At 39.7% G+C, this 26,781-nt stretch overlaps 2 long non-coding RNA genes across 4 annotated transcripts in view; one reads left to right on the forward strand and one right to left on the reverse strand.

Annotated features, from left to right (window-relative positions):
- The window catches only part of LOC101947655 (uncharacterized), a 53,616-nt gene that overhangs the window by 14,937 nt on the left and 11,898 nt on the right, over positions 1-26,781 (forward strand). The gene's annotated exons all lie outside the window — the stretch shown is intronic.
- The window catches only part of LOC101947479 (uncharacterized), a 64,187-nt gene that overhangs the window by 11,105 nt on the left and 26,301 nt on the right, over positions 1-26,781 (reverse strand). For both annotated transcript variants that reach the window (XR_508614.4, XR_255470.4), the window contains exon 2: positions 9,458-9,547. This is a non-coding gene — a long non-coding RNA (uncharacterized LOC101947479). The remainder of the gene's footprint in view (positions 1-9,457; positions 9,548-26,781) is intronic.

A 26,781-nucleotide genomic window follows, 5' to 3' on the forward strand; every position in this document is an offset into this window, starting at 1 on the left:
TCAGGAATAGGTAACAGAAATTAGGGTAAATGAGACTGAGAGGCACTGCGAAGTCAGCGGGCATTTAGCCAGCGTAAGCAATCCTGAGTACTGCCCTTCAAAGTGAAGCAAAACTGTTTACCAAAAAGGAATCAGCCAAATGTTCAAAATTCTAAATTAATAAAATAATTTCTGTGTAAACGTTATGAATTAATATATTTCAAAACAAAATGTGGTACCAGTTTCTCCTTTACTTGTTTCAGAACCCAAAAGACCCAGTCCTGCAAACCCTGACTCATATGAATAGACCAGAGCATAGTTTAATTATATAGCCTTCTCCTCCATTATTTAAAATCCATTTTTATTTCTAGATTCTCCGCTATCTAAAAAGATGGGTCAATTCTTATAGTTTGTAGCCTAGTGCTTATCATGGTTAAAGGTTTCTCGAGACGCCCTGACCTTCCAGGCCTAGAATTAATGTTTACCCTGTATTTAAAAAAAAAATATGGACCAGCTCCCCAGCTGGTGTAGACTGGTGTTATTCTATTCATTTTAATGGAGCAATGCTGATTTACATCAGCTGGGCCTGAACCTTTGCATTGACAAAAATAAGAGCATTTAGGGTTGTGAAATTAGTTCCTACTTCTTTAGGCTGGAGGGAAGTTATTTCTTAAGCACATGGGCCTGATTCTTTCACACCAGTGTAACTCCACTGAGGATGGAGGACTGAACTAAACCCATTTAATGTGAATTTTGAAACACTGCTTTGTTGTGCTCTGTTGCTTCGTGTGTGACTTACCTATGTGTCATAAGATGCTAAAAGTGAATAAGATATGGCAAAGTCCTAGTTCATCTCCCTGCCACTGCAAGATTACCCCTTATTGTCCATGTATCTGGGATCTTTCCAGCTTAGTTTTAAATATACCAAACAGCAGTGCCTCCATCCTCACTTCCAGGGGAACAGCTTTAGCTCCTCTGGTCCTGAGGCTAGTGGGGGTTGGGCAACAGGGTGATAGAAGGGATGCACACTCCCTCTGAGTGCTATGCAAGGAGAGAGCTCCGCTGCAGAGACGTGGGCCAGGGACAGCACTGTTAGGGATGCGCAGCAGCCCCTTCAAGGTGTTCTGTAGCTGCCTGTCAGTTCACCTGAGGGAACCACCTTGCTCCTCCGCCTCATCCCACAGCATTGAGGTGGGGCAAATTCATGGACTCCTGTTCTGAGAAGGGCAGATATGGGGGCTGCATATTTGTGTGAAGGCTTTGTAGCCATATTAAAGGAGTTACCTCTTCAGGATCCAGAAATGTCTCTGAAGGCCAGACTGTTCATCTCCCTTAAGCTCCACGCCAAATCTGAGGGCCCACGATTTGACCTTACATGTGTGTGGGCTAATGATTCACACATAAGATCATCAGAAAATGTAATCTGTTGTTTTTCTGTCTCTCAGCGACAATATTAAGTACAGAAAGTGCATTGCATTATTTCCTTGAAGGCAGAGATGTACCATGCAAGTGATGGTTTTGGTGAGTGTAATGGTGAGAGAAACCATGACTGCATGTGCCATAAGTAGGTCTTTATTCCATAAACATTAACTGTGCCATTGAAAGCTGCCCTAGGGGCATTTTGATGCACACACAGTAGCCTTTTCTCCCTCCCCCCCCCCCCTAAGTATTTAGTTGATCAGGCATCACAACAGGGTATTCTTCTCTTTTGGCCGTGCCCTTTTTAGCTAGTTCATCTAATTTGCATGGGAGGGGGAAAAAGGCTTTATGGAAAAATAAATTACAGACTCAACTCTTTTCTAGGTGTGGGTGTGGTGTGTCCATTCTGCAGGCTTTGTTAGTAAAATCAGCCAAAAAGCTATTTACGAGGTGTACCTATGGATTTTACAGAGCACATGTTGGTAAAACATTTTCTATAAAGCTGGTGAAATCCTAGCTTTTTTCTTTGTCTAAACGGTGACACAGTGTGTGAAGAAGAAAATATATGTAGGTATGATAGGTTATCACTGGAAATGGTGTCAGAAATTAACAACATTAATTTTTGGAGGCTCTAGCTAATAATATGTAATAGTAATAATGGCTTCATTATTACATTTTCAGTTGAATTTCATATTCTTTAAGAACACTGTGATGGGGCGTTCACCCCCCACACTCGCCGGGGAAGGGTTAATGTGGCTCAGAAGGGGTTAAGTAACCTGATAGGCCACACCTGAAGGAGAATTAGGAGAATTGATAGGCATGCACTGATTGAGGATGGAGTCAGCTAGGCAGTAGCAGGCAGGGCTGGTATAAGGCTGGGGCATCAGGGCAGAAGGAGGCTGCACTGTGAAAGTCTGCAGTCGCTTTCTGGGCGTAGAGAGGGAAGGGAGAAAACGCAGGGGGAGAGTAGAATCCCTGGGATCGTGGGCTTACCCAGAAGGATGATGGAGCAGAAGCCAGATAGAAGTGGGGAAGGAAAAAGCTCATGGAAACAGCAGCAAGGCATGGGATGATGCAGACCTTAGTTACTGATTCAAGGGTCCCTGAGCTTGTACCCAGAGTAGAGGGCAGGCCTGGGCTCCTCTACCAGCCACTGGGGAAGAGGCATTGCCTTGAACTGGAGGACTGCTGGGAACCATACCAGTCAGCGAATCAGTGAGACTTTGATACCCTGGAAGGGAAAAGCTATAGTGACCTGGCCAGAGGGTCAAGCCACGAAGAGGAAGTGTCCTGAGTCTTGAAGAGGAAGCACTGCAACTTCTGGAGCATGAGAAGGGCCACAGGGCAAATGAGAGACAGGAAGGGGCATCAGACTAGGTGGAGCTATTCCCCTGACACAGGCACAAGGAGGCGCCCCAGTGGTGAGTAGAGAACCCCATTACAAACACTTAGAACAAAGTATGTTACCCTATTTCAAACCTTGTAAAGAAGAAATGACCGTTTCGTGATGTCATTCACGCTTTAAGGATTTGTTGGATTTAAGGGCCTTTGCATCTAAAATGTTAACACTTCCAAAGCTGATACTTCTGTATGTTAGTCATGGATCTGTGCAGTGGCTGGAGCAATTTGATGAATCATGAAAAGTGTATTGTTGAATCCTAACAGCACACGGGTGGAATCCAAAAACATCTGGCCTGCATTTATCCAACTATGAGGGCTTGTGACTACATGGCCCTGCAGTTTGAACTATGGGGGGTGTGAATTGCAGTGTGCGCCCAAGTGCTGTGGATGATGCTGGCGTGAATTAAAATGTACCTAGTTCATGTTAACATGGTCCATGTTAACGGAGTCCTCTTCAGACAGAACTACATACCTTTCAGTTTGTGCCAGCAATGTCCACAAGGGGCCATTACAACACAGCATTGGTCACATGCTGCAGTTCACATCCCTGCAGTCCACACTGTGGCCCAGTGTAGACGTAGCCTAAGATCACTGTGTTCAGGTTTCTTTGTGTTTATAACTTCGATATCCCTTCTATTTTGGTATGAGTGTTAGAGCTAGGCCCAAACCAATACCCAGATCTTCTGGGAAGTTCAGATCCAAAGCTCAATCCAAAGGTTGGGTCAGCATATTTTGTTACCAGAGATTAAGCAGGATTTCTCCATTGATGTTTGATAAAATGCAGAAGTTTTTTTCATGAAAAATAGTTTAGAGTCAAGACACTTAGCTAGAATCATAGAATGATAGGACAGGAAGGGACCTCGAGAGTCCAGTCCTCTGAACTCATGGCAGGACTAAGTATTATCTAGACCATCCCTGACGGGTGTTTGTCTACCCTTCTCTTAAAAATCTCCAATGATGGAGATTCCACAACCTCCCTAAGCAATTTATTCCAGTACTTAACCACTCTGACAGTTAGGAAGCTTTTCCTAATGTCCAACCTAAATAGCCCTTGCTGCAATTTAATCCCATTGCTTCTTGTCTTATCCTCAGAAGTTAAGGCGAACAATTTTTCTCCCTCCTCCTTGTAACGACCTTTTATGTACTTGAAAACTTTTATGTCCCCTCTCTATCTTCTCTTCTCCAGACTAAACAAACCATTTTTTTTTTACCATCTTCCCTCATCTATCATGTTTTCTAGATCTTTAGTATTTCTGTTGTTCTTCTCTGGATTTTCTCCAATTTGTCCACATCTTTCCTGAAATGTGGCACCCAGAACTGGACACAATACTCCAGTTGAAGCCTAATCAGCGTGTAGCAGAGCGGAAGAATTACTTCTCGTGTCTTGCTTACAGCACTCCTGCTAATACATCCCAAAATGATGTTTCCTTTTTTTGCAACAGCGTTACACTGTTGACTGATATTTAGCTTATGGTCCTATGGCCCCCAGATCCCTTTCTGCAGTACTCCTTCCTAGGCAGTCATTTCCCATTTTGTATCTGTGCCACTGATTGTTCCTTCCTAAATAGAGTGCTTTGCTTTTGTCCTTATTGAATTTCATCCTATTTACTTCAGACCATTTCTCCAGTTTGTCCAGATCATTTTGAATTTTAATTCAAAGCACTTGCAACCTTTCCCAGCTTGGTATCTTTAATTTTTAATTTTAGTAGGGCATGCTACATAAAAGCTTACAATGGCATGACAGGGCCCTTTTTTATTCTATAGCAGATTCTGTAACAGGCTAAACCAAAACCCAGGATTCAAACTACCTGAATTTTAAGGAAGTTTGAATCTAGATCCAGATCCAAACTTTTGGGCTTCAGCCTAGCTCGAGAAAGTTATATTTTTGTTAGCTTATAATAGATACAATAATATATTTTATCTTAATGAATGTTATGCTTTGGAAAAATAAACAAAAAATAACAAAAATAACGGAGAAAACCTCGGATCTAGGTTTTTAAAGAATAAATAAAAGCTTTTGATACTAGTGTCATGGTCTTTTCAGCTGTCTTTAATTACCATTCGTCACAGTGCTGTTCATCTACAGACCAATCCAATACCCATTGAAGTCAATAGTAGTGGTTCCCCTGACCTCAGTGAACATTGAATCAGACTTGTTTAAAAAAAAAAAAGAAGAAATCATAGGTCACAAAAATTTAATAGATTGTGCAAAAATAAAAAAAAGTAAGTTATCCGGGGCAGAGATTGTGCCTTCCTTTATGTTTGTACAGCACCTCGCACATGCATGCTATCACAAATGAACAGCAACAAAATAAAAGGGTATCTTCACTGGCAGCTTTCGTAAGAAATGTGTCAGAGGTGGCAATTTTGTTTAGTGGCAGATTTTTGTCTCTCTAAAGAGCTATATATCACCATTTGTGGAGCACAACAGAAGTCTGTTAAGATAGGTGCCTGCCACAAATTTTGAAAATCCTATATTTTATTTGCCTCTCCTCTGTCTTTTCAAAGAATCCATACTTCAGTATCAGCCTTCCTTTGTTCTGATTAAGTTGTAATCATCCAAAACCAGATTCTGAAGCTCCCCCTCCTCCCTCTCCTTTCCCCACAGAGCCTGTGTTTGTTTTATACCCAAATGTGACATTGTACACTGGTGCAATCGAAAAAGGCTACAATGATCAATTGAGGGCCCAATCAAAGCCTAACAGATAGGCAGCCATTCGTCGCTGTTTGATATAAAAGGTGTTTTATTTCTCATCACTTTTTTGTCACTGAAAGAATGCTTCCTACGTGCGGATTAATTAAAGTGTAAACATTAAATATTGATTGATGCATTATCAGCATGGAGCAGTTGCCTCCACTCAGATTGATTCCTGCAGTGATTTATTGTCATATTTGTGGAGTCATTTCACTTGATAACAAAGAGAAATAGGCTGCTACCTCTGCCTTTCTGGCTCGGCTTCCTTCTTTAGCTCACTGCTTCCTCTTACTCTTCTAGTGACTTATTCTAGTTCAAAGAACTAAAACATCTTCATCTTACTTTTGAGAAAAGAGTTTTGGGCTTTAGAAGGTTTCAGAGTAGCAGCCGTGTTAGTCTGTATCCGCAAAAAGAAGAACAGGAGGACTTGTGGCACCTTAGAGACTAACAAATTTATTAGAGCATAAGCTTTCGTGGACTACAGCCCACTTCTTCGGATGCATATAGAATGGAACATATATTGAGGAGATATATATACACACATACAGAGAGCATAAACAGGTGGGAGTTGTCTTACCCACAGTTGTAAGACAACTCCCACCTGTTTATGCTCTCTGTATGTGTGTATATATATCTCCTCAATATATGTTCCATTCTATATGCATCCGAAGAAGTGGGCTGTAGTCCACGAAAGCTTATGCTCTAATAAATTTGTTAGTCTCTAAGGTGCCACAAGTCCTCCTGTTCTTCTTTTTGGGCTTTAGAGTTTATCTGGATATTTACTTAGGCAAATAGTTCAGTGCTGAGGATCTCCTTTCTTGAACTGAACATTTATGGTTAATGCTTTCATTTAGTATATTACAAAAATAGTCTTAATGACCCTGGGTTTCAGACAAAACTTTGCAAATACAAGTTCAAATGATCTTAGTTTAACTGGCTGCCAACTTGGCAGAAAGGTGGACTTTCAACAGAGTAACATTGTTTAGGCTGGTTTTATGGCTAAATTATCCAATTAGTCACTCTGAATGGGAGCACAAGCGCACAATAGCAGATCAATTTGAAGAATTCTGTGTTTTTACTCTCATTTTCTTTTGGGCAAGTGCATAAAAGAAAGGCCTTCAAAAATGACTTCATACTTCAAATCCTGTGCAGTAGTTAATATAAAGACTGAATCTCTGGAATGGGAGCTGAATGTTTGGGTTGGAAGATCCTTTTTTCATTTGATTTGCATTGGTCTGACGATTGGACGTAGATTCAAACAAGCAAGATGATTGAATAGCTTTCCTCTCTCCCACCCCCTTAAATTCTCATGTTCTTATTCTGTGTTCATCTGTATCAGAAACTGACTATTCCACAGCATGGCTCATTGTCAGATCCACTGCAAATAGCAGACCCTGTCAAAAGGGAGCTGTAGTTCCTGACCCAATCAGCTTAAAAAAACCTAAAACACTTATTTGTGGAATCATTTTGTTATACATTAATAAAATGTATTATTGTGGTTAGCATTCAGAGAATTGGATTAGTCAAAGCCTGCTGAAATCAGACTCATGGATGGGACAAAAACAAAACAAACTGTAATAGGAAACTGGTGATCTTGATTCAGCCAAGCAGTGAAACGTTAACCTTTAGTCAGAACAGCAACAAAAACTAAGCTGGTGAATAGAAAATAATTCCACTTCCAGACCAGAGGGGAATCATAAGAGTGGTTCCCTAGTCAAACAGCAGCAATGCCAAACTGACTTTCTGAGGCTAGGTCTACACTACCCGCCTGAATCGGCGGGTAGAAATCGATCTCTTGGGGATCGAATTATCGCGTCTCGTCAGGACGCGACAATCGATCCCCGAATCGATGCGCTTACTCCACCAGCGGAGGTAGGAGTAAGCGCCGTTGACAGGGAGCCGCGGAGGTCGATTTTGCCGCCGTCCTCACAACGGGGTAAGTCAGCTCCGATACGTCGAATTCAGCTACGCTATTCGCGTAGCTGAATTTGCGTATCTTAAATCGACTCCGCCCCCCCCGTAGTGAAGACCTGCCCTAAGAATTATGCACCATTTCCCTGAAAAGCTGCTGCAAAAAGTACACAGAACTTCATTTAAAATAGGGGATGGATTCCTGCATTCCCTTCCTCCCTCCCCTCCCACAATAAAATAAACGGTCAGCACTTTATTTAAAACACTCTGCTATTCTACTGATAGACCCAGGCTGAAATAAAATGTTCTTCCTTCAGATTCCCCCCTCCAAACACAACTTTTAACAGCTGCCCTTCCCACTTTACTCTCAATTCCGGTGACATCTGCTCTGGGGCAAAATTCATCCCCATTGTCACTCAGGTGCTGTCTTCAGTGGAATTACACTTACATTTGGCCCTTCCTTCTTCTGCATAAATAAACTCCAGGACACTGCAACATAGTAACTGATGTGGATTACTTGCAAATAATGCTCTCAAAGATCAGTTTCTCTTTCCCCTTACTTTCCATTGCCTCCCCCTTCCCATCCACCCATTCTGCTGTTTTTTTACTAGGTTGTCTGTCTTATTTAGATTGTCAGCTTCTCAGGTCAAGCACCTTGCCGTCCTATTTGTCTGTAAACTTCAGTGCACACCCGAGAAGCTACATAAATAATCACTATTACCATGAATGCACACAGTAACTATACTTTCACTGATATAAGCACAGATGTGCTATAAGATCGTACTGAAAACAAAATCTGTTCTAACTGCAGCGATCGTACAGTACTTAGTAATCTTACATTTTGGGGTCTGTCAGCCTGAAGATTCTAACATGTTATATACTTAGAAATATATCAAATCAAATATTCACTGGCATTTTAGATAAATAAATGTCTTTCCTCATTCCAAAAGTAATGGTCCCTTTACATTTAAAGCTTTTGCAAATGAGGGGTAAAGGCCTAACTAATGTGCCACAGGGTTCAGTCCAAATTGGGTTAGTATTTATTATTTATATATTGCCAAGCCCATACAAACACGTAAGAGTATACATTCCTTGCCCCCAAAGAGCTTACAATAAGGGCCAAATTCTTTACTCAGACGCACATACAGAACTCCCATTGGGTGAAAACCTGGCCCCTTTAAAGTAAATGGCAAAACTCTCATTGACTTCAATGGAGCCAGTATTTCACCCTTTGTCTCCAGTAGAAGCCGCAAGACACAGGACAAAATTTGGACCTAAATTAGACAGATGTTATACAAGCAAATAAAGTTCAGGCATGCACATGGTCACAGACCGTGCTGGAGAAGACATCGGCACTGGCAGTGAAAGAGGTGAGTTCTGTGATCGTAATGAAACTTGTGCTGATATAAGCTATCCAGGAAGGTTTTGTTACATTTATCTTAATAATAAAGTGGGTGGCTTTTCAGCTGTTTCTGGATCTGTGTTTTAGTTTTCCTGTCTGCAAGTAGGTTAACTGGGTATCGTGGTATTGTGAACTATTAAAAGTAAAGAGTTAATATTGTTGCATTTCTGCTTAACAATCACAGTATGGCAACACTGTTTGTAAATTTAATTTATTTCTCTTTTAACCCCTATGAGTGTTCTTAGAGTCCAACATTGTGAGCAACTAAGTAGAATGAACAAACATTAGGAATATGTGGTGAAGTAAAGGAAACGATGAAATTAGTTTTCTGCAACAGAAAACAGATCTCTGTTCAGTAGGCGGTAAAATCATGTTATAAAAACAATATGTACTTTAACACCGTTTCCAAACCAAGATCATCTCAGATTGTCTCTCCCCTCTGGCCTGATCCTGAGAAAAGCAGAGTACTGAGAATCCCTGTTTACTTCAACAGGAGTTACATGTTCTCACCACTATACAGGATTAGGCCATAAGTTGTTTAACACCGTGAGATATTCAAGATGTGTAATGAATTATTTCATTGCATGTAGTTTTCATATATAAATGCAATAGAAATTAAGATTTGTTTTTCCTCTATGCAAAGTACATACCGTTGTTCTGTATCCTCATAGGGAGATTGTCATGGAAGGGTTTCTCCTGTATTCTGCTAAGAGCTCCCCTTTCATCATATAAAATTAAATCTATAGTGAAAAGATACAAAAAAGTTGTTTATTAGAGATTTAGAAAGCCCAAGAGTGGCCTAGCTGCAGGAACATTGGATGAAAATACATGTTGGTAATGTCTAAGTGTTAATACAGTCGTTAAAGAACTCCAAAAGGGTTGGGCTTGTTTGGGTTTTCTTAACGTAGAAAAAAAGTGATAATATTGTGAATACAAACGTTACGTTTATCACTGGCTATAAAGCAGACCTGCAGGTCATAGTATTGTACAGAAGAGATTAATTGTCTGCTCTTCAGTGGTAGTCAGATCCTAATACAAAACAAAGTAGTCTGCCAATTTGTTCTTAGAGAGAAGTTATAATTTGTATGCATTTTTTCTCCGGAGGTGAATCTAAACATAGGCTTACAAATTTTGTATTTCAAATATGTATTGCCCTGCTGCTTTCATGTATTTGTATAAGATTTGACAAATCAATGCCTTCTACTGAAAATAATGCTATTTCCTTTCCAAAAATGACTTTACCATTTTACTGCAGCAATTACAAGTTGCATGAGAATATCTAGGGTATTTCCTGAAATTGTATGTAACTGGTTTTGAAAAGATTGAAACATAGTTTAGAAGTTAGTTAAATGCATATCACCTTTATAATCGCTCAAATCATGTTATTTTACAAGTCCTGAAAATTGAATACCTTTGATAATAAATGCAAATTAGGGGGCCATAAATTGTAAGTTGTTGGGTGACCATTTTCTGCTTGTATGTAATATAATTAACTCCAGCTTTCTTCACATAGTATTTATCTTAATAATCATCTTGTATACATTAGAATAGATTAAAGGGTTGCTGTCTCTTTAGTTTTTTGTTACTCTATGTTAAATATAAGTATATTTTATATTTCTTTTCTAGGTCATCAATGTAGTTGTAAACATTAAAATCACTGCTTTTTTAATAAAGCATTTGTATAAATTAACAGGTAACTCTGTTACTTCTAAACAAATATGATGTATTAAATACATTACTAATATAAATCCAATTGCTTTTTTATTCAAAATAGCCTTTTAATGGTTGCTTTTACCTCATTCTTTTTAACCTTCAGTATTTTGTATCACAGATGATGCATTTTTTTGGTTATTTTGATTTGAATATTCTATTCAGGACTGTGAAATAGGCTGACTAGAGACGCTTATTCTACTGAATTTCTTTGCTTATATTGCATTCTATTAACATACATTGGGATTTGGAATTAACAGAGGCTCTACTAGGATAATTGTGGCATTTGGAATTAACAGAGGCCCAATAAGGCTAAATTGTGGCAGTCCAAAAATAAGCTGGCTTCTTTCTTGGACTGTAACTTGTATTATGACATAAATTAACATTTCTGTGACCTATAATTAACTGTGTTTCCTTGTGCTATAAATAAAATTTAGCAAACTATAGCATATATCTTAAGGTCTGGCTATCTATAGGTTTTTTTATTTATAGCTTTTTATATCTGCTCATGACACTACAGAGTTCAGGGGTACAGACGATAAAGAACACAAATAAAATATATGAATGGTTTCTGCAGCCTTATTCCATTTATTTCTTATAGCAGTACCAGAGTTACGTCAAATTCTTCCGATGCTTGGAAATCTCCGGGGTTGGGGTTTAAGTCTTTGATGCAGCTAGTAATTCCAGCCCTCACCATTAAAGCTGCATTTTCTAACTGTCCCTTGGTAATTATTGTGAGGACTTAGACAAGTAAGACTATCCAAAGGCATCACTAAGGTCAAACTGTGGTAGAAAGTGGTCTGATTTTATCCTGGAGATTGATGCTTGTATCACCTTTTTTTTTTTTTTTTTTCGATTCGGCAGCTGGGGCTATAAAATGTACTTGCAATCACCGATAACATGTTAGATCAGACTACAAGTGGAGTAACATGGTATTTTATACAGTGTGTTTAGTTTTACCTAATACAACAATAAATCAGTGTACAGTCAAGGGCGTTTTGTAAATTTTAATGAAAACGTAAGTACTAAAAATATAGTTACTTTTGGATTATAAGTATGAAAGAGTTTCAGTTCTTTAGAACTGGGAGATTTATTTCAATCCATACACTTTTCAGGAAGCCAGTAAAGAAAGGAAGTATTGTCTGGGGGAGAGCAGTAAAATTAGTGACAATGCATTCCGTGTATTACAAATATTTAGTCATTGCACATACATGTTAGCAAATTGAACGGGGGCATGTGCTGTTATGTGTCACCAGTAAAGGCAAGTGCCTTTATCAAACACAAAGTGAACATGTCTATATAATTAGATTAAGAACAAACATGGGGAGAATGGGCCCATCTGTAAATTTCCTCGGGGGAGGGGGAGGAATCAGAACTTTTAATAATATCAACAGAATTTTAAAACATTTTCACCAATAGAGCAAGATGTAAAAATCAACATTTTCTGTGAAATTCCCTACATTTTATTTATGCAAAATATATTTATTACACTCTGGTTTTTTGGGGGGCATAGCTATATTTATTCCTCCTCCTGAACTCATTTTATTCCAACTGATGTCAATAAAACTTCCATAAATATAATAAATGTTACTTGTTTACTTTACATGAGATGTTCGTAGGAAGAAAATTGGGGTAAAGAAAGACAGGAGCTGAGTTACTATAATAATAATAATAAAAAATATGGTTTATGTCTACAACACCTCCTATCTGAGACCTGGTCTACCCTAGAAAATTAGGTTGCTTTAACTATATCAGTCAGGGGTGCGAAAAATCCACACCCCCGAGCGGTGTTGTTAAGCCGACCTAAGTCTCCAAGTAGACAACGCTAGGTCGAAGGAACTTCCGCCAGCCCAGCTACCGCCTCTGGGGGAGGTGGATTACTCTCCTATCGGCATAGGTAGTGTCTACACTGAGGTGCTGCAGCTGCGCCAGTGTGCTACTGTAGCGTTTTAAGTGTAGACAAGCCCTGAGGATGCTAAAGCACTTTACAAACAGCAATGAATTAAGACTCACAACGTCCCTATGAGACTGGCATTTTTGTTTCTTTCCTGGAGTTTCCTTTCCCATAGCAACAGGATCAAACTGTTTACAGAATGAAAATGTCTATTTGATTGATAAGGTCATGTCATTGCAATGGCATGAGGTCTTCCTAGTGAAGTCAATAGGTAAAGGATTGGGCCCCAAATCCCCAAAAGATGACACAGCCAATATAAAAGTAGGACTTACACTTGGTCTTAGCCCCAAAGTCAAGCAGAAGCAGCATAGACTAGGCTGCCCGTTACATTTCTTCCCTCCACCCACCACCCCCAAAATATTTTGAGATATAAATACAAATAGAACTAATTTTACTCAATAAGATATTTCACTTAAATATTTTTAACTGTTTGAAGACATCTCTCCAGTACTTTCCACTTTGACCTATGTTCTACGAGTAGGATTCTAATTAACCAAGGGATAAAGCAAACTGAACTCTGACATAATACTTCCTTGGCTCCCCAGTGATCCACAATTTTCCTTTACAATAAACAAAAACTACCTTTTCTTGGCATTTATTCTTTTGCGTAGAGACTGTCCGGTTTGGCCAATGTACATGGCAGAGGGGCATTGCTGGCACATGATGGCATATATCACATTGGTAGATGTGCTTGTGAACGAGCCCCTGATGGTGTGGCTGATGTGATTAGGTCCTATGATGATGTCACTTGAATAGATACGTGGACAGAGTTGGCATCGGGCTTTGTTGCAAGGATAGGTTCCTGGGTCAGTGTTTTTGTTCAGTGGTGTGTGGTTGCTGGTGAATATTTGCTTCAGGTTGGGGGGTTGTCTGTAAGCGAGGACAGGTTTGTCTCCCAAGATCTGTGATATATGATATACCAATTTGATATATGCCATCATGTGCCAGCAATGCCCCTCTGCCATGTACATTGGCCAAACCGGACAGTCTCTATGCAAAAAAATAAATGGACACAAATCTGACATCAGGAATCATAACTTTCAAAAACAAGTAGGAGAACACTTTAACCTGTCTGGTTACTCAATAACAAACCTGAAGGTGGCAATTTTGCAACAGAAAAGCTTCAAAAATAGACTCCAACGAGAAACTGCTGAACTTGAATTGATATGCAAACTAGATACAATCAACTTAGGCTTGAATAGAGACTGGGAATGGCTGAGCCATTACAAACATTGAATCTATCTCCCCATGTAAGTATTATCACGCTTCTAATCAAACTGTCTGTACTGGGCTATCTTGATTATCACTTCAAAAGTTTTTTCTCTTACTTAATTGGCCTCTCAGAGTTGGTAAGACAACTCCCACCTGTTCATGCTCTCTGTATGTGTGTATATATATCTCCTCAATATATGTTCCATTCTATGCATCCGAAGAAGTGGGCTGTAGCCCACGAAAGCTTATGCTCAAATAAATTTGTTAGTCTCTAAGGTGCCAGAAGTACTCCTGTTCTTTTAACCAATTTTTAGTATCAAACTTGACCCCAAACGTTTTTGAAAGGTTTGGATAAGGGATATTCCCTTCCAGTGCCTTACTGGGACTGGACCCAGAAAATATGAAATACAGCACAGTAGGCTATTTCTTGTGGCTTCTGCACAGACACAGAAGCGATGGATGTGTCAGAAATCTCTCACACACAAGATTTAGGGCCTGCTTCTGAAGTCATTTATACCAGTTCTGCATGTGTATGGAGTTATTCCACTGATATAAGTGAAATCAGAATCAAGTCCTTGCAGTGTAAGGGCCAAAAACACCCACACAGCCTCACTGAGCTTAAATAACTTAGTGCAGTGGTTCTCAAACTGTGGGGAGGGCATCACTTGTCACATTGCCTCCCTTACTTCTGTGCTGCTGTGGGTGCAGCGCTGCCTTCAGAGCTGGGCACCCGGCCCGCTGCTCTCTGCTCTGCCTTCAGAGCTGGGTGGAGGTATATGTACTTGGGGGAGAGGGAGATTAATAATAACAGACACAAAGAAGGGGGGGGGCAATCAAATCAGTGTGAGAACCACTGACATAATGGTCTGACTCATGGTAAAATTTCAGGCTATATTTTTAGATGCAAGAAAAAAAATCATCCTCAGTGTAAATGGGCCTAATTCCATTTGTGGAGTTGTGCCTGCTTACATCAGGAATGAATTTGGCCCAAGTAGTTCAGATTAGTCAGATAAGCATCTGAACTTTTGCATGCTTTACCTGAGCCAGACTCAAAAACTCATCTCCAGTAAAGAGAGAAGGGGTTTTTTTCCTGTCAGAGGAAAAAACAAATGGCGATTTTGCTTAAGGCGCAGATTATTTTTTTCATGGCTCTTTTAAAGCAACCCATTAGTATAGTACAATAGAGAACCTTGATAAATGATTCAAGATTAAAGTTAGGACAATGCATTACAAGAAAACCATAAACTGCATTATTACTCACGCATAAAACATTTCCCACTTAGGTGGCAGAACTGAATTTCTTCTCTGCAGGGGGCTCCTTTTCACCCTGATTTTAATTATTCACCGACAATATATCTAAGACTGCTGCAAAATGTTGACTTCTAATATCTTTTTCTTAAGCAAACATATCTGCTTTAAACAGTTTCTCAGCCAATACAAATCTACATAGCTCCACTGAAGTCAATTTACAATTTACTCACTGATTTACACCAGCTAAGGATCTGGCTTACTATTATGAAAGAAGCAAAACCAACACAGATTTATTTAGCTTTAACTGAATACTCTATTCTGTGATCTCAAGTGAATTTTAGATTTGAAGACGTTTATAAAACAGACCGTTCAAAATGTTTTTCTTAAATTCTGTAACACGTTACTATAATAAATCCATTTCTGTGGGAACCTTTAATCTAATTATAATAATTTAAGATGGGAATACAGCAGAAATTCTCTGCTATGTTCACCCTATATTCTCATCATATTCACCTGGAAGGTTTTCGTAACTCACTCTAAGAGCATAGGCTAATTTTAGTTCCAGAAACAAAATTAATCAGCCTTGGATCTCTCATGCTTTACTTTGGCTCTGACCTTTGACTTGCTCAAACATAAAGGTACACCTTCTCTGATACTGTACAGGACTGTCCTTTGTAGGATCAGTTCCTATGCCTATATGTGCAAATGTTTCTACGTACATGATTTGTTCAAAGCTGAACACATTATTTGAAACAGTGTGGCGCATGCAGGAGCTAACTGATGATGCCCTGGCTTTTAAGAGCTCTTGGAACTTACCAATCATGTGTGTCTGGGTTCTGAGAGCAGGCGTTTCAAAAGTCTATAGCATAATGTTCTAAACCTGGTCTCACTTCCTTATGACTGATGCTTCTGTGAACCTGAACTTGGACAAGCTAATAAGTTTCCTTAAAACTTCCTCTTGTATGGTAGTGGCAGGACTTGCGTCTATTAAAGAAGACCTCTCTTTCTAATTTTCATTGGATGACTCCTTTATTTCTCTAAGCAGTCATTTTCCAACTAGTTGTCTCTCATCTCCCAGCATGTAAATATTTATCTTTATAATAATTGCTATGGTATTTACATTGGGGAAGTTAACAGGACCATTGAGGCTGTCTGTGTTGGTGTTCAAAAATGTTCTAGTGTGACATAAGCAAAAACCATGTATTTAGAAACTATCATTATCCATTAGAGGAATACTGTTTGCAGCTGCTTTGAAAAACTGTCTAGTCTCATGCTGATTGGGAAAAGTAAGCTTAAACCTTGGGAAACTATATTCCCTCATGCATTGTGGTGCATTTCTGCAAAGCAAATTTATTATCAGATGAAGTAAGTTATTTCTTACAATTCCCCATCTGTTTTTTCTCAGTCAAGGTGTGTCTGGGAGTAAATTTCCCAGTGCAGCATGTGGTGGTAAAGAGCTCATGTTATTCTCACACAGTTCTTGGCATGGATGTGTCGTATCATTTTGTCTTCCATACAGTAAAAACTCCTTTTTTCCTGAAGGAATCATCTTTATAAGAAATGCAACGGTATTTTACAGCCATAGTAGATAAGTCTACATGGTAAAACGATGTTACTAAAAGGCCATCTTTTCTCATGGTGAGTAGTGTGCCTAGGAAACTCCTTGAGGAGTAAAGCACTACTCATCTTGAGGAAGGGTGGCAGAATCTGGCCAAAGTGATTTGGCTCAATGCAGCTGAGTATTTTAACTGCAATTTTTTGGGGGGCGGGGGGGGGGGGCTCTTTTTCTACCTACCTAAATTTTCCCAACTTGCCTTGAGACACCATAAAGTGTGTGTTGGGGCAGGGCCCTGGTTGTCACCCACTAGTACTAGTTTAATATGCAGCAAATAACTCATAGTTTCTTTATTAATTTTTGTGTTGTACTCGGCACCCACGCACTCTACCTCCTGAAAGCAAAGGATGTGATTCTCTTCTCTTCTTAGTGTAACTTCATTGATGTCAGTGGTGGTACTACGGTTTCAGTTATGGTCAGAGCAGAATGAGGCTCAGGGTGTTTCTATTTTTGTGTCATTATTTCTTATAATTAAGAGTGACTCAAAGGCAGACCAAAATAGGCCCTATAGTAACGTTCTAGCTCCTTTTCTTAAAGGTCACACACATGTACAACTAAACAGGAGAACATAAAGTAACTTATTTTCACCAATATATGTAAATATTAACAGAACAGAAATCGTATACAGAAAAACAATAAAAGTAAATATACATCAACCAGAACTGAGCCATAACACTGGTTATGTATATTTAACGAAGTTCCAGCCTTCTTCTTTTCATCAACAATCAGTTTCCCAATAGCATATCTAATAATTTATTAGGGCCTCTGCTCCCAAAACAGTTATTGAACTAATAAATCTTCAAACTAGATGTATTCCAGTCTCCTTCTACACTCGTATGACTCTGCAGGAATTGTGGATTGCTCTAAATGCCATTTCCTCTTCCAAGAGTTTGAGTCACAAGCAAACTCTCCCAAGTGTCAAGGCAAAAGCTCTGCTGTTGTGTCCAGCTTTATGCTCTCTCCAGCCAAGTCCCACTCTAGAATAATTCAAACAAAAATTATATAGAATAAACCCTAGATCGTCGTCATGATGACGCCCATTGTCCCTTCTGGAATCCTGGTTCTTTCAGGAGACTCCCAATAATAAAATATATTTTGCCAGGAGTCTAAATGCAGCGGTGTTGGGATAGCTTGCGAAGTAACCTTGCCGTGTGTGTGTGTGTGTTAGTTAGTTAGCCAGCCAGGTCTCAGTAGCTTGTTAATAGGAGAATCTATTGACCAATGTTGAAATGTCCTACCTGGAATTATCACCTTTTTTAGAAGCCATGGGCAAAATTCCATAAGACCCACTGCTCTGACTTGTACTGACCTCATGGGTCACATGGGGTGTAAGTCAGCACACATCCTTTGGGAGTGACATGAATAGAGGGTAGGTATCTGACTGAGAAAGATTAAACAAATGAGAGGGAAAATCGCTATGTACAGGAACTCAGAACAAGTGACCCAAAAAAACCCCAAAACTTATTTTGATTCTTTATGCACAAAGTCTTGAGAGAAGCAGTTGCCTTACAAGTGAGTCTATAAGATGGCAATCATAGCCTGGCTGGTGAGAATACATTTAAAGATCGAAAGAAGCAGAATGAATGGAAGGGAGCCTCTGCTGACTGGAGGACGACAAGCATTGGTTTGCATGACACAGCAGAAAGATGCCGCTCCAAATGCTTGTGTTTCTATCTCTGAAAATGTGATTTAAAGGACAACTTTCTAAAAGCATTATATGCCTCGCTAAGAGAGTCTCACAAGCCTTATTCTTGAAAAGTACTAGAGACACACACAGCTAAGCTCTTGCAGCCTCTTTACTAAATTCTAACTACTTGGAAAATAAACTGAGTTTCAGATTTTGCTGCAGGTTATATTGGTTAGGGGAACTCTCTTTACTGCAAACAGTTCTGCCTATGAATGAAGTAGCAGGTGCACAGAGCGGTTGCACTGCCACTGCCTCAGAATTTAATTCCAAATATTATGAAAAGGCACCAAGTTTGCAGTTTCATAACAAGTCTCACCAGTTGACTGTGTTCTTTTTCTGCAAGGTGCTCCATTGAATAAGCATCGACAGGTGCACAGAGCTACCCTCCTGCCACTGCCACAAGTCACAAAGCTACATTCATAATTTGTGAGAAAACACTACTATGACCCAATGGTTGAGGAAGAAATGAGCAAAGGTGTAAACAAGGGAAGATTGACCTAAAAACAAATGTAATAATCAGGCTGAGATTTATCTATAGCTCATTAACTGTCACCATTGTTAAATTGGTGCTTAGATATGATAGTGCTAGACACCGTAGGAAAAACATGGATACATAGATGATATTCTGCCAGTCCAGCCATCCATGATATTCCATATGCTGTCATCACCATCTTTACTTGCTGCATTGCCTGACTGAAGTAGCTCATTCCATCTTCTCCATCCAATATAGAGACTCCCAGTAGCTCTTTGCAATGGCTATCTGCTCGCATACAAAGAGCCACATCTTGCCGTTGGTGTGACAGATTGAAGGACAAGCATCTGCATTATCATTATTGCCTGGTTTCTCTGTTGGTTCTGATCTCTTTTTTCGCTTCTTTCATTCAAAAAGTCCATTCAAACTACCATCCAAGGTGAAACTACAAGGAAAGTTGAAAGTACGGGCAGAAGGAAGAATAGTTTTGTGATTATTGTTCATGAAAGCTAGGTTCTGTTCCCTGCGCCTTCAATGTGGTCTCTCTGTGCCTCGGTTTCCCATATGTAAAATGGGGATAAAAATATCTGTTAGGATAAATCTATAAATACTTGGAGAACGCTCAAATGCTGCATTAATAAACCCATGTAAGTACTTAGATAAGATTCAGAGCCAGAGTTTCTGCTGCTTCCTCTAATGGGTAACTGGCTTATTACACTGCTTGGAACCAGCTGGAAAAGAATCTAATAGAAAAGGATTGTTTCATTCTCCCAAAGAGTCTGAATGTGGTAGTGAAAGAGCGAAAGAAATGAAAAGGGAAGGTTGTGTGCACCCTGGCAGCATGGGAGGACCAATGTGAGTGCTTTCACATCCTGAACTGTCTAGTTCTAACAGCCAAGCGTGCATACTAGAACTAACCACTCTGCATTCCATCCAGCCACTGCTGAAAGACTGGGTGAGCTTTGATAGTGTTAGGGATGGGATGTTTGCCACAGCAAATGCCAATGAGACCGAAAGCCAACACTGTAAACATCTCCCTATAGACCTTGCTTTACTCATGTACCCCTGAGGAAACAAAATGGTGCGATGTATCCTCGGTTACCTGTTCAATCATTAATCCTGTCACTGGCACATTACCTAGTGTAATAGGGTTTAAATCCCATTGGGTTAAGGGGTGACCTTAGATATATTGAAACCAGCTCCTAAAGAGGTGTCATTTACAAACATCCAAGGGGCATGAGGAGAACCTGGCTTTCTGAATGAATGGTTTTTCTGTTTTGCTATTTCGCTCTTCTTTCCCAAGGCTCGCCAGCCATCATCTCTCTCTCTTTCATTTTCTTGTCAGGTTGCTCCAGACTCAACCATAGTTCTTCTTCAGACTGGAAATGAAATGCATTGGTAAAGGAGATAGGTAGGAACATGTCAATTTTAAGTATAATAAAGCTAAATGTTTATCTACTAGCTTGAAAGGCACTAAATCCCTGAATACACTGCAGTTACAAGGGAAGAGGCCATTTGAGCCCTGTGTCTTGTTCCAGAGGGATGTTCCTACACAAAGCGAAGGGAAGTTCGGCAGGTCTGCACCATCTCTGGTGCATTAAGGGCTACTGGGGGTTTTGTTGTTCGTGTTTTTAACTGAAGCAGTCAGTGGCTAGTGGGAGAAATGTCAGGAGCTATAAAAGTGAACCCTGTTTGAGGGAGTCAGACTGTCTATGGTACTTGTAAGAGGAGTCTTTGTCTGGGTTTGTCTTGATAAATGCTCCCTGGTTACATGGGCTTTTGGAGTTGGGAGTTGTCACTTTTTGTTTGGGTTGCTGTCTAACAATCTTGTAATTTCAATCAACAAGATGAGGTCCTCCAACAAGCATGTTTTCTAAGAAAGTAGCCCCAAAATCTCTCTCACAAGGCAGTGATTATGTTATTGGATCAAAGTTCCAGAATGTCATGCAGTACAGGAGGCTGTTACCAAGAAAGGGCACTGAAGAACAAAGCTGTTCTGAAAGAAGTTTCTCCGACTTTGGATGGATGGATGGATGGATGGATGGATGGATGGATGGATGGATGAATGAAAGGGAGACCTAGGGAATTCCTTGCAGAATGTACACCCTAACCTAAGTCATTATCATACTAAAGATACCAAAATCCAAAAAAACCACTCTGGTAAGCTATTGAAGTGGGTGGTGTTTGAGCATCATCTGCATTTGGTGAAAGTAGTAGAATGTATCAAATCTCATATAAATAATTAGGTTCAGTTACCTTCCAGCTTGAAATCTAGTTTTTTCTTTCTCAATCCTGGCTTTTCAGGTTAAATGTACCAAATGAAAACCAGGGTTATTTCTATAGGCAACTCTTGTCAAAAGTTCATCAACAGAGCAGCCCATTTATGAAAAAGAAAATAATAAGGAGCACATCACAGTGACAACAGTATAAGTAATAATTAATGTTAAACTAGTCCACAGAATAGCTGTTATGACTATTAGAGAGAAGCTGGAGAATACCCATTATCACTGTCTTATGCTGTACTTAACTCAACAGAGACCTGTTAGAGTTACCAAATATTAACTGTCTAAAAGCTCAGAAAAAGGCCCGTTATTTCAGCCTTATTATAACCAACTCCTTCATTAGTATAACTGTGCAGCATACAGTACCCTATTCTTAGGCTATTCTTAGACTGGAAAAAAAAAGTTGTAAAATTCTAAAGGGATTGATGCATATAAACTGATTGCCCATATTTCCCAGTAAAAAAAAACAAACACAAAATCAAACAAAAAGAGAGAGAAGCATTGTGCTACGAGAACGAATGCATGTGTTCTACAATTGTTTTAGCAGCAAATCGTTCTGAAAGAACTAGATGCATCATACTAGTAGATTATTGACAAGATTTAAATGACCCTTTTGCTAATATCAAAATTGTTTTTCCCTGCTTTGCTTTGCTTTACTGAATTCACTTTACGGAAACTCAGTGTAAGCTTTGATTTATAAAAACTGCTTTATTCTTCACGCCAGATCTGTGTAATTCTAAGCTATAAACAGGAAAGCAGTAAAAGGTTGCATTTGTAAATATTTTAGGGAACACTGCTGTTTGGTGGAGTTTTGCAGTGTATTCTATGGTAGTAATGGAGTAAGAGCTGATTTGGGAAGTGTGTCATTTGATTCTGATAATCCATTGATCAGCATAGCAAGTTTTACTGAGCACAACCATGACCAATAGTACCATCAAATACCCACCTGTCTTTGCAATATCAACTTTATCAACACTTCTTCAGGCAAATTAAAATGTAGTGTTACACAAATAAGAATGGAAAAGTTAGAATTCACACTTTAGGTATAAAACTTTTTGACAATTCTGTTCTACATTTAGCATTTTTACATTGTAACTGTTTTAATTAGACCCCATGTTTGTGACGGAATCTCATATGCCGATTTTCCCTGCAAGATTGTTGGCTTTCAGGATTCAAGCTGGAATGATCAGCTGCATTAAAGAAGGGACTGCTGAGTCCAGCCTAGGAACACATGTTCCACTTCCAGGTCCTTGGTGCACCCCTTTGTCACTTGCAATACAGGTTCTGACTAGACACAGCCAGTCACTCTGAATCATTTCTTTGTTTGAGGCATTTTGTGTTGGCAGTCTTGGGGATGTGTAGTATTTTGCCAGCTCTCTCTGCTTTGCTTCATATATTTTTCACTGGTCTGCAAATTCTTTACCTTTTGGTACAATAGAAGCCCCAAATGGGCAGCAGTAGGCGTTGTTCAGGGTGGGAAGAGAGACACTGCCATGATGTTATCTGGTCTTTTCACTGGTGGCTGAGTGATCCTTAAGAAAACCCATATATATGCTCAGACAACACACAGCCATTCTGCGTTTGCAAAAATGATCATTGAAATGGACTGATCATTAGAAAAACTGGTCACAAAAACTGAATGGGATTATAGATCATTTGTTCCTCTTTTATTTTGCCCTCCATGTGTCTATTAACATTAGAAGGACACCGATTGTGGGGATAAGCATTCTACAATATGTTATACCATCACATGCCACACAGGAAGAAATGTTACAAAGTAGCAGCCATGTTAGTCTGTATCCGCAAAAAGAATAGGAGGACTTGTGGCACCTTAGAGACTAACAAATTTATTTCAGCATAAGCTTTTGTGGGCTGCAGCTCACTTCTTCAGATGCATAGAGTGGAACACACAGACAGAAGATATTTATACATACAGAGAACATGAAAAGGTGGAAATACGCATACCAATTGTAAGAGGCCAATCAATTGAGATGCGCTATCAGTAGCAGCAGAAGAAAAAACTTTGAAGTGATAATCGAGATGACCCATAGAAGGTGTGAGGAGAACTTAACATGGGGGGGGGGGGGAAATTCAATTAGTGTAATGACCCAACCATTCCCAGTCTCTGTTTAGGCCTAAGTTAATTGTGTCTAATTTGCATATTAATTCGAGTTCAGCAGTCTCTCTTTGGAGTCTGTTTTTGAAGTTTTTTGTTGCAAAACTGACACCTTCAAATCTGTCACTGAGTGATTAGAGAGGTTGAAGTGTTCTCCCACTGGTTTTTGAATCTTATGATTCCTGATGTCAGATGTGTGTCCATTTATTCTTTTGCGTAGAGACTGTCCAGTTTGGCCAATGTACATGGCAGAGGGGCATTGCTGGCACATGATGGCATATATCACATTGGTAGATGTGCAGGTGAACGAGCCCCTGATGGTGTGGCTGACGTGGTTAGGTCCTATGATGATGTCACTTGAATAGATATGTGGACAGAGCTGGCATCGGGCTTTGTTGCAAGGATAGGTTCCTGGGTTAGTGTTTTTGTTGTATGGTGTGCGGTTGCTGGTGAGTATTTGCTTAAGGTTGGGAGGCTGTCTGTAAGTGATGACTGGTCTGTCTCCTAAGATCTGTGAGAGTGAGGGATCATCTTTCAGGATAGGTTGTAGATCTTTGATGATGTGCTGGAGAGGTTTCAGTTGGGGGCTGAAGGTGGCAGCTAGTGGCGTTCTGTTATTTTCTTTGTTGGGCCTGTCCTGTAGTAGGTGGCTTCTGGGTACTCTTCTGGCTCTATCAATCTGTTTTTTCACTTCAGCAGGTGGGTATTGTAGTTTTAAGAATGCTTGATAGAGATCTTGTAGGAGTTTATCTCTGTCTGAGGGATTGGAGCAAATGCGGTTATATCTTAGAGCGTGGCTGTAGACAATGGATCGTGTGATGTGTCCTGGATGGAAGCTGCAGGCATGTAGGTAAGTACAGCGGTCAGTGGGTTTCCGGCATAGGGTGGTATTTATGTGACCATCACTTATTAGCCCAGTAGTGTCTAGGAAGAAATGTTAATTTAGAAATAAGCCTGAAATACTCTACCCACATCTCAGCATGGTTAACATCAGTATGCCTCTAGGTAATCCAATAAACGTGAAATCTGAAATATAATAGGCCCTGCAAAAATCTTACATTAAATCATATAAGGAGGGAAGGGTGGGAAAACATGGACATTTTTACAGGAAGAAATGTACCTGGCCAGTACTTTAAGTCTGCCTTTGCTCTTATTGATTACTTCTGTGTTTAGAGGCCTGGTCACCTGCTGGAGTCCAATAGCCACACTAACTGTTTTGTGATTGCCCTCAGGAGAATGTAGCCTTAGGTGGCCCCAGAAAAGCAACAGAGTCTCAGGGAAAACAGCCTCACATAAGGAACCATCATGGTGGCTCCAAAGGCTCAGAGTGCTAGAGGCAGCTGTGGACTGAATAGAGTCTGTAAGAATAATCAGATAAGGTGGTTGCAATTTACACGCCTTCCTTCATTTCTGGTAGCTATTTCTTTCTACCATCCGCCAGGAGCAATAAATAGTAACAAGGAAGAGAAGTACTCTGGGGATTTCGTCACCTCTTTAGTTATTTTATTTGCACAGACACTTGTGATTTTTAACAGAAAAAAATGAGTAAAGTTCCCCTTCCCCAAAATGCTTCTTACATTTTAAAACATCAAAATGTGAATTATACAAGGGCTAGACAGCACAGTGGGTAAGTACGCTGGCCTTTCATGTCTTATTATGTTGTTAATTAGCTAATGTTTGTAAAGCACTTTGAAGATGAAAAGCACTATATAAGTTCTAAGTATTATCATCTCTGGAGACCCTGGGTTCAGCTGAGAGGTGCCTAATTACACATAATAAATAAGGCTTAATGAATCATGGAATCATATGCTTTCCATGGTGCATGCAAGTTTCTCACATTGTTCTAGGCAGTGTGGTCCATCAAAGTAATTCTTTATGTATAAGGTGCCATTAAGGACAATTACAAAAAAAGAATTAATATTTTCTATAAATATTATTATTTGGGACTGAATCTTCCCCATTCACCCACCATGCTTGTGCTTGGGACAGGGTAATTATGTATATTATTATTATGTGTATCCCAGTAATGCCTAGAAGCCCGACTCAGGATTGGGGGCCTCATTGTTTTATACTTTTTACTATTATATAAGAAGACCAGTTCCTGTTCCTGAAGATTTTATGTGCTAATTTAAGACAAGACACTGCTATTGGGTGAAACATGCAAAAGGAGGGGAGGAACAGTGATAGGGAAATGTAGTTACATGGACTTTGCAGAGATTGAGTTTCCAAGCTATGCTTTTTTGTGGAGAAGGCTAAGGAATTTTCCCCACTCATCCCTTGGGCTGCTCTTCAGCTATCACTATAACCCTAAGGTCACAGTAGCTCATGTTGCCAATGCACCTCCTGCCCCTCATGGAGAGTGTTGGCCGGCCAATCTTGCATATCTGCGAATTCAGCAGTCCTGCTTTGGCTTGCTCCAAACCACAATGTGCACAAACACAGGCACAGCCACTGTGTGGACCATTTCCCACCCTTCATAGAATCCCCACATTTTCTCCCCAGAGCCGAATGCTTTCAACAGCATCTGGGGCTCTCCATGGGCAAAAAGGAGAGGGCAGGATTTGTCCTTGTGCAGTACCGATATTACACTGGGTGAAGTGATTGTGTTCATTAGTGCAATCTCAGTAGATTGCAACAGCCAATTAATAATAACTAGCCAGAGTGAAATGTCTCTAACTAACTGGAAGGTATTTATCCGGCAATGCAAGTCATTTGATTTGCTTAATATGTCTGCTGAAAATATGCACAGACAATCTCACAGGAGAAAGAAGTATTTTGGAATGTTGTCGACAATTGAAACCAGCGAGCCCACTGCATGCTGTCTGGATAAAGCACCCGTAACCACAGCCAAAAGCAGAACAAGGATTTCTGACTTTTATTCAGGACATGTGTTCAAAGCATGGGTTCAGAATGGGCTGTAGGTTTGGTATATCTGGCTCTTTTCCCTTCCCTAATTTAGTTCTAGGCAAGTCACCAGGATCATCGCATTTATTTCTCTCTAATCCATTTCCTTGTATCATTTGCTATTAAATGTTTTTCAAGAATCTTTAAATTATCTGTACTTTGAACAAAATATTCCTCCTCCTCTCCCCCAATACACCTGCCCCCAGTCTACTTGCAGAACTTCAGCTCTAAGAAACTGGTCTTATTTTACATTTAGTTAGTTGGTGCATCTCCTTCAAAAACAAACAGAAAATACTCCAGCTCGCATTTTGTTGTGTAACTTTCCAGGCGCTCTAATGAATAGTAACATCAGATGTAATGCCTGCTGTAGCTCCAGGCTGTGGTTAAACATTTTAACAGTGTAGCAAACTCATCAACAAGCCTTTTTTTTTTTCCAATTAAAAGATTTTTATCCTACTGGCTCGTGACTTGGGGATTTTTACAGGCAGGGTCAAGAATTTGTCATATATTTTGAAACTCGAATTTGAACCCAAATGATTATTTTTAAAAGCCAGTGTCTTATACATTGTGTTATACACTCTGCATAAACCCACTTTGTTAAAGTGCACAACCGGACTATAGTTTATGTCTCAGCTATCGCTGTTTAACTAAAAGATTCGGGGGCAGATTCATCCTTTTGTTACTCCAGTTTGGTGCTGGGTAACTACTGATTTTAATGGAGTAACGTAACAGTGAATGAGACTCTCAGAAATTTTGTTACTCCGTAAGCTT

Source organism: Chrysemys picta, chromosome 14, assembly GCF_011386835.1.
Source record: "Chrysemys picta bellii isolate R12L10 chromosome 14, ASM1138683v2, whole genome shotgun sequence".
Classification (NCBI taxonomy): domain Eukaryota; kingdom Metazoa; phylum Chordata; order Testudines; family Emydidae; genus Chrysemys; species Chrysemys picta.